This window comes from Marmota flaviventris, chromosome 15 (assembly GCF_047511675.1).
Source record: "Marmota flaviventris isolate mMarFla1 chromosome 15, mMarFla1.hap1, whole genome shotgun sequence".
NCBI classification, from domain to species: domain Eukaryota; kingdom Metazoa; phylum Chordata; class Mammalia; order Rodentia; family Sciuridae; genus Marmota; species Marmota flaviventris.
Genome location: NC_092512.1, coordinates 56,013,228 through 56,028,127, shown reverse-complemented (window position 1 = coordinate 56,028,127; position 14,900 = coordinate 56,013,228).

Genomic DNA, 14,900 nt, shown 5'->3' with positions numbered 1-14,900 from the left:
TAGTAGCAGTAGTAGACTTTATTGATGATATTGGTGTGTCCTAGTGAGATGTTCAATGTTCAACAAAGCCATCTCAAGCAATATCTTAGTTACACTCATTATCATATCAGTGATATCTACTCATACCCTAAATAATACTCATGTATGTGGTTTCAACCTTGGAATGCTTTGGCTCTGACTTCACAGGGTATTAATCATCTGTCATTTTTGGTTTTGACACATAGAATTCACTTGCTTTCCTTCTGATTATAACATCTGAAACAGTTTTTTAGTTTTTTGGAAATATTAAGTTGTACCGTACATACCAAATTTTGGCACAGTGGATGAAGTAGTACAACAGAATTTTCGAGTTCTTAGAATAAATTATTTTAGTTTATTCATCTTGGTATCCTATTTGCCCATTGTTCCTACCTCCTAATTTCCCAGACTTCCCTGTCTTTTCCAAGTCAGTCTAAAATTTTTATTTTACTGTAAATCACTCCATACCTTCCCTCCAAATCTTCTCTTAGTATGACTTGATTTTGGTTATGCATGACAGAAAATCACTGTTATGTGCTCCATATATCTGTTAGTATCATTTCTTTCTGCCTAGTGAATGGTTACTATGTGTATGATGTTTAACTCATTTTGAATACATAAAAGACTTTTAGATTGTGTTTTTTGGTATGTGTGCATACTTATGTAATACTGAATGAATTATTTATCAATAAACGATGTCTGCCTGAAGTAGAAATGGCAGAAGCATGAACTTTAAATTTTATGGCATATTTCCTGTGGCATTTAGTTTATAATATCCACCTGCATTCATGCTGTTAAAGAGAATGACTCAAAATAGCATAATTGAAATGAGATTGCTTTCACACTTCTACACTTTCCATGTTTAATAACAATCAGACACAAAATTGTTTTTTAAAGTAAAGAATAAGTAGTAGGGATTTACGCTACAGTCCTCTTGTGTTTAGAAATAGGTTGACTTTCCAAATAATTCATAATGAGATCATTAATATTTTGGTTCAGCCATAAAATTTAGTACAACATTCCAGTCAGAATTTTGAAGCTGGTTTCTAACCAAAATGATATTCAGTTATGATTTTATTGTCCAATCAGACTTTAGTTTTTGACCTTTTTCATGGTTCATGCTTCACTTTTTCTTTTGGGTCACAATATATATGTGTCTTAAGATTGAGGCAAACATAAATTCTCATCTCATAATATATTCATAAATGTGAACTATGAAAGATATCAGGAAAAATAATAATTTCATTCCTAGGGTATGATTTCTGGAAACAAAGTACGTATTTTGTCTGAAGCTTAGAGAGGCAATATTTCATGTCCATTTTAATAATCTGATTTTGGAATGCGAAGAGGTATTTTCCTCTTTGAAAATGTACATTAAAATATACCACTTGACTTGCTGAGAATTTAGTGGAAAAAGCTCAGTGATTTTGTTTGCTGCCCATACTATTTTTATGCTTGTCTTGAGTTTTAGTCATATTGTGTTTATTTATGTTATGATTATTAGTATCATTATTTTAAATTTGTGTCTCTGTGCTTGCAGACTTCCTCTTGATTGGTACAGTATGACAACAGGTAATAGATACAATAGCACTAAAACAGTCATCATCACTGCTGGGATAAGAAACCCCTCCTCTTTGCTTTTTTTAACCTTCCTCAGCTGGAAAGTTTTGACATCTGCTGGTTTGGGACATGGCTGAGCAGCTGTCAGCAGTAGGGTTGCTGCTTTCAGCAGCAGTTGGCGGGATGGCAGGGTGCCAGCTTGTACCATCTGTGCGCCTGACATTTCATTCTAATTAACAGTAGGGTTAATTGTTCTGGCAGGCTCAAATGTAGTGTCTAACATTACCCAAGGGAAACATGTACAAGAGCAGGAGTGGCAGGGAGCTGGGGACAGCATCGCTAACAAACCCATCGAGGGAGAGTGGTTAACAGCTACCAATGATTTTACTAGCCGGCCACTTGCAATAAGGCTGAGGTATTTTTTATTCTGATGAATTATGCCAAGGCTGTAATGATGTAGAAGGAATCAAGCTTAGAAAGGCTGAGACTGCTGCCTTAGGGCAATTGTGAGGGAACAATTTGCATGTTATTACTGCATATTCATACCTAATTGTGTTAGGCTTTGCTAATAGAGCAGAATGACAGTATGAAAAATCGAGCAACTGCTTTAGAGGCAACAAAGCCAATGTTTTTTCTTCCTACACTATGAGTGCTGAATGATCATTTAGACGTTTAGTTGCTCAATATGACAAGTCTACCATTTGTTAGCCTGACATATTATAATTTATAAAGCAGTATTCTAATTTTACTTTTAGTTTATTCTTCTCATTTTATACAATATTCATGATAGCAATTTGAATGGGGATATTCATAGCTATTGTGAGTAGTTGTGATTCAAATAAAACTATATTTTGTATGAAGCATTACCATTGTTTTATGATGTATTAATTTTAATGTTTAAATAGCTTTTTCATATGTTAATATAACATAAACCAGGAGTTGATGAGAAATCCTTATTATAGTGGCGCTCATTCACATTGCTATAGTTAATGTCTCAACATTTCCATTATATAAAATCTTATTTTTAGTGTGACTTGGACAAAGAAATTGTCAGGTGGTATAGAGCCAAAAGTCTGCTGTTTTAGAAAAGTGACTAAGTACAGATTCACTGAACTTACTATCTGATTCTATCTTCTAAGTAGATAATATCTTAAGAAATTTCATGCACAGTGGTAGTTATTTTATGTTAGCCCACAATGCCTTTTGAAACCTTTTTATGGAACCTCAGAGAAGACAAAGAATTAGAAAAAAATAGCTTTAGAAGTCTACATTTTAAAACTTGTAAGAAGTGTCTTCATTCTAATTTTATTTCTTTTTGATTTGTAAAGCCAAAGTTGTATCTTCAAGTTGCCCCAATCTGGTATTTGAATACCCATTCATTTCAAGATATGAACCAGTTCACATTTTATATTGTTTGTTCTAAGAGTCGGAAAAAGTTGTAGATTAATTCAGTGACTCGGAAAAAGAGTTTCAGTAGCTTTTCTGGTTAAAGTATAGCACAATAAAAGTTTTAAATTCATTCCTTGAAATTTCTATTTTTTTCAGTGTCTAACATGTTAGTTAACAATTTTTCTACACTTTTATTATCCATTGTGTTCAAAGTTAAAACTTTGCCCCATGTTAGTGTGCTTTGTGATGTTTTTCTTAAAACAGAATTATCTTCTAATATAAAATGTGGTTAGTTAAATAATATATGGTATAAAATCTTTCCAAACTTGGATTTAAATTTAAAACCATGGAATTTTATAAATACTACATATATTCAGCTTAATTATGTAGTAAAATATCATAGGACTATAATTTAAACATTGTATGATATGACTTGGTTAATTTGTAAGACTCTAAAACATTGTCTATTGGTTGGTGATTTCAAGGTTTTGGCAGAGATATTTGGTTCCCCACATAAGATATGTTCTATATTTATATATTTCTGAGTTACAGGGCAAACAGAAACCTTTGTTATGCATATGAGTCATCTCTCTGCCAAGAATATACTTTTTATATTCTGTGTGTTTTCATAAAAGTTTCATATTTTTTAAAGAAAGGGTGAGAGTTAATATATATCATTTTGAAGATTTATTGTAAATTTAAGCAATGATAGAACATGTAAGTGGAAAACCAAGTATAATTTTTATAGAATATAAATCTAACTGTTCTTCATAGAGATATCATGTTACATCAGATTTTTTTCCTAATCCTAACTTTTGAAGTACAATAAGGAAAATATTACAAAGCAAAACAAAAATACCTAAATAAATAAATAAAAACCTAGAGGTCTGAGTTGGACCTATTATCAATGTATTCTGCTTTGTAGCATAGTGTTTCAGAACTGCATGAGGAATAAGAACCTAATACAATTTTTTGACATATTTCTTCAACCATGCTTACTTACAGGATTGGGCACACATTATGTTCCAAATTAGATCATTCCAACTTTTGATATCTTTGACTGCGAGGGAGTAAACATGATGTTTCTTTAAATAAATTAATTAATGTAAAGAGACTTGAATCAGAATTATTTTACATTCCATAATTTAATAAACTCCAAACATAACATATGAAGTTAAATTTCTTACAACAATATAAACATAGCCAATAACTTCTGGTGTATACTGTTGAAGAAGCCAACTTCTTTGCTTTAAAGTCTCTGTTTTATGATTGAATCCTGCAAGTGACAGTGCATGAAGATATTCAATTAAAGGCATAAAATTGCTACCCTAAAACCAATAAATGCACTTCTTTTTAATATTTGAATCACAATCTTGGTCTTTTCTGTCAGGTTCACTTCATCATCACCTCTACCATTATTACCATTTTTCAGAAATTTTATTATTTGTCCATTTTCTGGTGTTTACTTACAATCAAAAACTCACTGAATATCCTCCCCATCTGTCATTTCACTAGGTAATTACAAGGAACTAAACACGTTTACTGAATAAGTACTGGTTCCAAAATTAGTTCTTAAAATTTCTAATATTACCTCATTTAACCCGATGACAATTCAATAAAGTAGATGCCTTTCTATTTTTTTTTTTTTTAGGAGGAGGAGACTGAGGCTTGCTGGACAATAGTGACTTGCCTATGGTCATGTAGTTATTTAGGAGTCAGAATTACATCTGAGCAAATTATTTAATTACTGAAATATACATCCTATTAAAACAAGAAAAAGAGGAAAATATAAATACATGAGAAAACATTCTCAGAAATAAGTGTATATATAGTTTACCTAAAATGTTAAGAACATATTTGGAGAGTGAATGAAATCTTGAAATTGTTCAGAAACTGATATAGAAGTTTAGAAATCAAAGCTTTATGCTTTATATAGCATGTTCTAGATTTGGCAATGCACAAAAGAGATTACTGGGTGTCCTTTCAGTGGAGGCCTGAGCATTGTCTAATGGAATGTCTGTGATTATTTGATTGTAAAGTGATGTGCACATTTGATTAACTTTCTATTGACTGTGCAGTTTTGCAACACAGTAAGAATATAGGTTAATCTGTAGAAAACTAATAGCAATGCAGATGACTTTTGTCCAAAGGTAGGCCAAAGAATTTTGTCCAGTAGAGAAATAACAATTCCCGATCATAAAAATATACCGAAAATTTTATATTTTATTATCAAACATTTAAAATATCACATTTAATAATATCTTATGTTAACCAGTTTCTCATTTATGAACAACTCGTTTTAGGCAATACGTATGTTTGTTTTTCAAATGTTTTTGTTAAAATTTATTTATTTATTTATTCTTTTAAATATTTTTTTAGTTGTTAATAAACCTTTATTTTATTTATTTATACGTGGTGCTGAGAATAGAATCCATACCTCACACATGCCAGGCAAGTGCGCTACCGCTAAGCCACAACTCCAGCCCAAAATTTATTTTTAAGTGATGCATATAACATTATAAATATGTATATTAATGGGGTGCCATGTGATGTTTTGAGACATATGTACATTGTGTAAAGTTGACATCAGATTAAGCACATCTGTCTTTTCAAACATTTCTATATAATTAATACTTTCAAAATCCCTTCTTATAGCTTTTTGATATGTAAACATATTATTGTTATCTACAGCCAACCTATGTGTTATGGTTTAAATGTGAGGTATTCTTCAAGAACTCATATGTAACACAATGCAAGAAAGTTTAGAGGTGAAATGAGAGGATGTATGAGCCTTAAACAAGAGAATTAATCCCTTAATAGGGATTAACTGAGTGATGACTGAAGGCTGTTAGGGTGTGGCTGGAGATGGTGGGTTACTGGAGGTGTGCCTTTGGAATATATATTTTTTCCCTTGTTGAGTAGAATTCTCTCTCTCTCTCTCTCTCTCTCTCTCTCTCTCTCCTTCTCTTCTCTCTGATGTCTGAGCTTCTTCCCTTTGTCAAACTCTTTCTCCATGATGTTCAGCATCACTTTGAATCCTGAGGCAGGAGCTGGCTGTCTATGGACTGGGACTTCTGAAACTGAGAGCCCTCAAATAAACCCTTCCTTATCTAAAATTGTTCTTGTTGGGTATTTTAGTCACAGCAACAAAAACCTGACTAAAGAGAAATAAGCTGACTCAGAGAAATAAGCCAGACATAAAAAGACAGGTACCTCATGGTCTTACTTACAGTGGAACCTGACTAGTCTTAACATCTTATGGGATCCACAATTCATTAATAGAATAACATCTTTGGCATACATTCATCTATGATTTGTCTGGGAGTTATGCTTTTAACTTTTTGAAAATTATACTTGGTAAGCATTATGAAGTCAAATCAAAAAAGAAAAGTGACAGGAAGAAGGGTGACAAATTTTATTTTGTCTTGCTATGCATCCAATATTGGCTAAGCCCTTTTCATAATTTGCTACTTTAATTCTCACTTAAATCTCTGTGGTGCCTGTTAATCTCCCCATGTTACAAATGATGAAATTAGACTAGGAATCATTAAATAATAGCTCTAATGGTCTGTGTTCCAACTCACAGATGAAGGAGCCAGGGCTTGAATCTAGGTCTGTCTGAATCCACAACCTTGTATTCTCTGGGATTAGGATATTTCTTAGTAGGTCAGTTAGATCAATGTTATAGTAAATGATGGTTATCTAATCCAGGGTAAAATGCTCCCATAAGGGAAAGGTAGATAACTAACAAGACGGCTGGTGTGTTCATCAACAAAGGCCACTGAAAGTGAGGATTCTGTCTTAAAAAGGAAGGCTTGGAAAGTATTTTGGATGTTTGGAAATCAGACTTCATTCTGTCATTATTAGTTTGAGGATGCCTTCATTTACATAAAAAGTATCCTCTTCTTTATATTCAAGAATATTCCTGTTAAGTCTATGTAGGATTCTCTCTTACAAATTGCATTTATATAATATGATTATATCTTGTTTTAAGGAAAATTTTAAGTCGAATTTTATTAGGAAATAAAACATAACCCTTAAGCAGCACAGTTGAGTGTGTGAGTCAGTCTCTGACAGATCTTCATTGCAATTCCAATTCTCACACATAAGCTTGCACCAACATGGACATGCTATCAATGCTTTGAATCTTAACTGCCCTATTTGAACTTTTGGAATGAGAAGTCCTATTTGAATTTGAGATAAACTGGGTAACAAATACCCACTAATATGACAAATATACCAAGGGCTTTCAATAAATGGCAATCACAAATGTCAATTTGGAGTGAAGTCTGCCTTCAGAAAAGGCATCATTGTTTAATTATTTCTGTTTTCTTTTTGTGTGAAATTTCAAGAGCTTAGCAAAAATGTCATTGAACAAAGAAATATATAATTATCCTTCTAGGGTATTAGCAAAATCTTTCTGTTTTCTTGGGAAACTACACTTAACCTAAACTTCTAATTTCTGCTTATGGAAATATAAGCCTATATAATTCTGAAAAGAAACATTTGTATTTAAAATTGTTTATTAAAACTTATTATATTACATGTCTCTGTTTTCATATATTTCATGAATTTTAGAAACGCATTTTTTTGTCAAGTTAATTAAGCAATATAATCTCATACTAATAGATGTGTTTCCTACTTTAAATATTTTAGTGTCAAGAAAGATAAAATGCTACTTAAAATTTAGGATCACATTTTTGCAAATATTTGTTGTAATAACTTTTCTTTTATTATATCTTTTTCCTCAAATTCCTTATTTTGAACTTTTCTAAATTATTATTTTGTGTTCTTATTTAGTTCCTGCTTTTCCTTATTTTTAAAGCTCATTTAGAAATATTAAATTGCTGTTTTTATTTCTTTTGTAAACATGATTTGCTGACTGGATTTTATTTTCTATAAGGGCATTATAATTATTTATAATTATAAATGGGAATTGGGGTTCTATATAATCTTTTTATCTTGTTAGTTTTTGAATAAAACAAGATATTATGTACTTTTGGGAAGGATATTTGGGTCATGATTTCTACCTTCATGGTTATAGAAATTCCTTTTAAAAAATTTTGAAATTACATAACCTTTTATTTGTGAGTTTCTCATTGTTTTATTTTACTTAATAGTATGGGTAAGTATATAGATCCTCCTCTTCTGTGTTTCCCTGCATATATGCTGAAACCTGTAGTATTCATTATTTTCTATTTTTGGAAACATAGGTAAAATGTGATTTTATTTGTTGTTATTATTGTTTTTCTTATTTTCGGTATTTTTGAAGGATACATAAAAATCTGCACATCCCTACATAGAATTTACATAATCTCCAAAAAATATTACCTGATCTTTTGAACTTTTAAACTAAATTACAACATCATTCATAGCAGCTACAATATGATAGACTTCCAACATCTTTACTTTTATTCCATGAATTGGTTGGGAAAAAATCTAGTTTGGACATAAACTATATTTTATTGAAAACATTTAGTAACATCTATATGCAACAGGAATATTAGACCATGAAGTTAATCTAATATTGGTTCAATATATTGACAGCTATTAATTATCTTTTTAATTGTGTATAACAAAACTTAAATTTGAAAGTAAGTGAATTTAATGTAAAAGAAAAGTTGTTTAATCGAAATGAAAAGTCATGCTTCATGTGAAGGTATGAAAATGCACCTCCATCCCTATTTTTTTTTATTAACCTGTGATCCTTACATGGTTGTCCTAAAATAAATTCTAATTGGAACAAAATGCTAATCTTTTCTTAGTAAATATTTTTTTTTTCTGTTTTTCACGTTGTCAGTTATCCTTAGAATCCTGCACTGAATGAATGACATATATCTACAAACATTTTGTGGAAGTTATGTGTCCATCATCAACTTAGAAGTGTAACATGCAAAACTGAAGAAACAGATACCATATATAAATTTATAGATTTTATTAAGCATGCTTGTTCATATTTTTTAGCTCATTTTTGCCAACAGGGATTATTTTGGACAATAAAACAGTTGTATCTTTCTATTACACATTAAATAAGCACATTCAAACTAATTCTATATACTCTGTATTATAGCTGTTCTGTCTTTATTTTTTATTTGGTCTTATTATACATGATAGTACAATGTATTTTGACATATTAGACACAGATTGAGTATAATTTCTCATTCTTCTGGTTGTACATAATGTAGAATTTTATTGGTCATGTAATCAAATATGCACATAGAAGAGTAATGTCTGATTCATTCTATCTTTCCTATTCCCATACTCCCTCCCTTTCCTTCATTCCCCTTTGTGTAATCCAATAAACTTGTATTCTTCCCACCCCACCTACCCATTTTATTGTGAGTTAGAATGTGCATATCAGAGAGAATAGTCTGGTTTGGTTTTGGGGGATTAGTTTATTTCACTTAGCACGATAGTCTCCAGTTCCATCCATTTGCTAGCAAATGCCATCATTTCATTTTTTTAAGCCTGTGTAATATTTCATTGTGCATATGTACCATAATTTCTTTAGCCATTCCTCTGTTGAAGGGCACTTCAGCTGATTCCATAGTTTAGCTATTATGATTTGAGCTGTTACAAACACTGATATGGCTGTGTCACTGTAGAAAGCTGATTTTAAGTCCTTTGGGTATAAATTAGGAGTGGGTGACTCAATCAAATGGTGGTTGTATTCCAAGTTTTCTGAGGAATCTCCATAATGCTTTCCATAGTGGTTGCACCAATTTTCAGTCCCACCAGCAATGTATAAGTGTACCTTCCCCCATCCACATCCTCACCAATATTTATTGTTACTTGTATTTTTGATAATTGCTATTCTGAGTGGAGTGAGATGAAATCTCAATGTAGTTTTAATTTGTATTTCTCTAACTACTAGAGATGTTGAACATGTTTTGATATATTTGTTGACTGATAATATTTCTTCTTCTATGAAGTGTCTGTTATATTCCTTAGCCAATTTTTTATTGGATTATTATTATTATTATTATATTTTTGTTGTTGTTAAGTTTTTTGAGTTCTTAATATATCCTGGAGATTAATGCTCTAACTGAGGTGCAGGTGGCAAAGATCCAAAAATAGGGTCTCTCTTCAAGTTTTCTTGAGTATACTTTTGCTGTGAAGAAACTTTTTAGTTTGATTCCATCCCATTTGTTGATTATGAATTTTACTTCTTGAACTTTAGGCCTCTTGTTAAAAATGTTTTACAAACATATGCCCTGATTTGCATAATATTGCCTAAATACATTCACTGACAGATTTAAACATCTCTTAGGTTAGGGTATGTTCCATTAACAAGTGGCCTGGCAGTTTGGTGTATCTTGTAAACCAAAGCATGAGACATGGCATAACTGGATGAGAGTTTTAACCCAATAGTGAATTAATCTGCAGATGGGATCAATGGGATCAGCTGAGTGGTAACTGAAGGTGGGAAGAGTGTGGCTGAAGGAGGTAGGTCACTAGGGGACTTGCCTTTGGACTATATTTTGTATCTGGTGAGTGAAGTCTCTCTTTCTCTGTTGACTGATCATCATGTGGGTTGCTTCCCTCCACCACACTCTTCTGCCATGATGTTCAGCCTCACCTCAAATCCCAAGGAATGGAGCCAGCTGTCTTATGATCACAACCTCTGAAACCATGAGCTCTCTAATAAACTTTCCCCACTCTAAAGTTGTTCTTATTGGGTCTTTTATTCATAACAATGAAAATCCAACTAAATCAAGCACGTTACATCAAATACTTCTATTAGGTCTATAGGCTGGAAGGAGACTTAGCTGCTCCTTCCTAGAGATAACTACCAGTAAGTCTCATCATGTTGTCACAAAATGTACGTCGTTAGTTACATAGAATTTGGTAATGCTGAGATAAGATTAGTCTAACTCAAGTCATAGCAAATGTTCCCCACATACCACTAAACAGGTGAGATGGACTCTGAAAGTATAACAGATCACATCTTAGTTTAATGAATTTATACAAAATAATGTGTTAAAAAAGCATATGACAAACAAGATCCTTCCAAAACAAGATAAAACAGCAGGACAAAACATAAAATCTGAGACATTCATTTCTAAATTATGTATCCAGTTTCTATACATGTAGAACTGTTTCTGGTTTTCCTTTTATAAAACCTGAGTCAGTAGCCTGAGTGGAAGCTGCCCTTGTCTGTTCCATCCACGTTGCCCAGGTGTCCTGAGCTTCTGTTCTCACTCATGTTGGAAATCTGGTTTACAAAATTTCTCTCATAGTTTGATATCAGGTGAATTTTGACTTTTCATATTTTATGTATTACCAATCACCACTACCTATTTGGGCATAGCATGTATGTCAATGTACATTTGTTTGCTGTCTTGACTAGAATTCGCAAGGATTTTTTTTTCCCAGACAAAACCCCAGTTTTATTTTTTTCCTCCCAACAACAAAAATGCCAAGGAATAAAATACTTCATTTTGTGTTAATATAATTTTATCAAACAAAATTATTTACCAAACCATCATTTTTAATTCACAGACTTCTTTAGAGATTCTAACATCATTAAAAACAAAACAAAATTTAATGAAATTATTGATTTACTAAAATGAAAGCAAATTTGAGTTTATATCCATTTATGCATTTTGTTTTCATTGCAAAAGCATTTGTTTTAGAATAGCAATAAATCTCATGGTAGCAAAGGTGAATTGTAAAATTTTATAGGAGTATATAACCTGAGATTTAGTTTCTCTTTTTGCTTCACACCAAGTGTGTATTCCTTCTGTGAAATATTAAACATATTAAATATGAAAATATTATGTAAGTTAATGGACATAGAGTTGTGTGAGCAAAGTAATAATTTGAAACCTAATTGCTAACCAATTGTGTCTTACTCTTTGTTGTATGTAAAGAATTATTTTTGAACAAAGGGGAGGAAAAGTTGGGGAGGGGAAATGGGTGCAGGAAAGATGGTGGATAAGATGGACATCATTACCCTAGATGCATGTATGACTGCATATAAGGTGTGATGCTACATTGTGTATAACCAGAGAAATAAAAAATTGTGCTACAATTGTGTACAATAAATCAAAATACATTCTGCTGTCATATATACCTAATTAAAATGAATAAATAAATTAAAAAAAAAAGAATTCAGTTTGGAATGTTTTAAGAGTAGTGTGATTGTGAATATTTGTAATTTATCTTATACAAAGAGAAATCTATTAGGTAGTTTATAAAATATTAAAATTTACATTTATACACTAATGGTGATATTAGATATGGAAAAAAATCACTCAATTTATGGAATTTTGAGTGATTTTACGTCTTTTAATATATCTTTGACATATTATGGCTATGAGTTTTGAAGGATTTGGAAGTCTATAATTTAATTGCAATAAATCAATTCAGTGGCTCATTTAATATAATTAATTAAAAAGTAATTATTAAAATTGAATAATAAAAATTTGACTATTGTGATAAAGGCATTCTTATGAAAGAACCGGTATAAGTAGCATTGTGGATTGGAAATGCTCAGGTTAACAGAGGTTATTTTAGTTTGAACATAGTGCTTTGGATATGATGAGCATTAGGACCATAGAAATTCAAGACTAGGAGAACAATTATGGAAGACCTTGAATGCTAGACAAAGGGATTTATCCTCTGGCCCAAGAGGAGAAAGAGAAGATTTTTATTTAAGGAGATATTGTGATCAGATGTGAGATTCCAAGAAATAAATATGCTGGAAACACAATTTGAGAGACTATTTAAAAAACTGGTATTCTAAGAGAGGTAAGTCATGTCTTTGGAAATAAGGAATGGGGAATAGATAGAAAAATATTGTGTAGTTAAAATTGCAGGGTGAATAAGAAAACGTATAAAGAGGATGTAATAAAAAGAAGAAAAGATTGATTTTGAGCCTGAATGATGAAGAAGTGATTGTATCAATAAGACAAATCAGTAGCATACAAATAAGTAGAGTTAGAAAATGAAGATAATAGGTTTAGCATTGAATAATTTTAATTTGAGGTACTGGCAAGATGTAAAAGTGATTGTTAAAAGACTACTAGAAATGTGATGATGTGTTTGGTGTTTTTATTTTCTCATATAAAAACTTTTTTTTTTTTTGTACGGGAGAATAAACCTAGGGGCTTACTACTACCGAACTGTATCTCCAGCCCTTTTCATCTTTTATTTTGAGGCAGGGTCTCATCAAATTACCCAAGCTGGCCTCACACTTGTGATCCTTGTGCCTCAGCCTCCTGAGTTGCTGAGATTACAGGAATTAGCCACCACGCTCTCAGCTCTTCATATGAGCACTTACAGTAGCATTCAAAGTTTTCCTCGAAAACCAAATGGAAATTATATTAGTATCAATGTTGGGAAAACTAACAAAAAATAACTTATGAAATATGTATTTTGCAAGGCCCTTTATGTTCTTCCTTAAATTCTAATACAAATGAATCCGCATATTTCAGTACCTGGTTAATCTTGATAGTCTAGTTAGGATTCAGTACACATACACTATAACCCAGTTTCACTGCCAAGTTTAGAACTAAATCCAGGCCCTATCATAATGTCTGGAATCTAGTCATTAGATTTTTCCTTGCTTAAATTTTCTCTTGCTTTAATTTTTATTTCTTTGGGCTATGAAAGGTCAAGCAATTATTTGGGGGGAATATCTTTTTTCTGTGATAATATGGAATTTGGTTTGTTTTAAAGGATAAAAATGGAAGGATGAATAGATCAATGAATGAGTGAACCCATTTTTACCTTTTGAATCTTTGGAAGTCATCAGTATTCCCTCTTTAGTACAGTGTTGGAAGAGAATTTAAAGGGAATATATATTGAAAGCTTGAAAAAGTTACATTGCTTAAATAGACCTAGAACACCCTTGGTTGAAGAATGTAAAGGACAAGAGGTTTTTGTGATTAATCTGAAGATTTATAAATTTGTTTTTGTTTCTTCATTTATTTGGCTGTATGTAGCACAGGCAAGAGGTATATGTTTGTTCTATATTGCTTAATAAATATGAAACCAAAATTATTAGTAGAGTTAGAAATTTCCTCAAAATAATTGTTTATGTCATCCATTAACAATGAATACAAGGTAATTGTTAATGACAATTGGAAAAACTGTCAGTATGCTTCTTAAAATTGTATGATCTAAGTACATTTATGTTTTATTTCAGGTATTGTTAGAAGGGACCATAGACAACCTTTTTATTCTTTGGATCACTCATCTATCCTACTTTTACTCATCGGAGCTCATTTTTAATGCTTGCAGTACAGCAACATAAAAACTATTGACAGCTATTTTAAATTTTATGAATTCCTACAAAACCTTGCAAGCAAAGAGAAGGAAAGAGGAGAAATGTGTAAGATCTGATGCTCTACCATGTACTTTCTAGTATTATTGAGAGAGTTGTGGGTTGAATTACTCACCCCAATCCCAAAGGACATGTTGAAGTTCTAACTCCCAAGGCTCAGAATGTGATTTTCTTTCTTTTGGGGTGGGGGGTCATGGGGGCTACTGGGGATCGAACTCAGAGGCACTCGTTTGAACTCAGTGAGTTGCTTAGCACCTCACTTTTGCTGAGGTTGGCTTTGAACTTGTGATCCTCCTAGCTCAAGAATGTGATTTTATTTGGAAAAAAGTGTCTTTGCAGATGTGATTAGAGATCAGATCATACTATATTAGGATCATACTGTAACATACTATGACTTCACATTAAAGTGGAGACATTCAAAGAGAAGAGCATGTGACAATGAAGTTGGAGATTGAATTTATGTCGCCGCAGAGCAAGGACTGCCAATGATTGCCAGCAAAGGACAAGAAGCCATCAGGAGGCAAGAAAAGAGTACAGGTTTTAGAGAAAGCATGACAATCTCAGATATCTAGACTCCAGAACTAGGAAACAACAAATTTCTGTTGCTTTAAGCAACTAGCTTTGTGGTACTTTTTTACTGTAG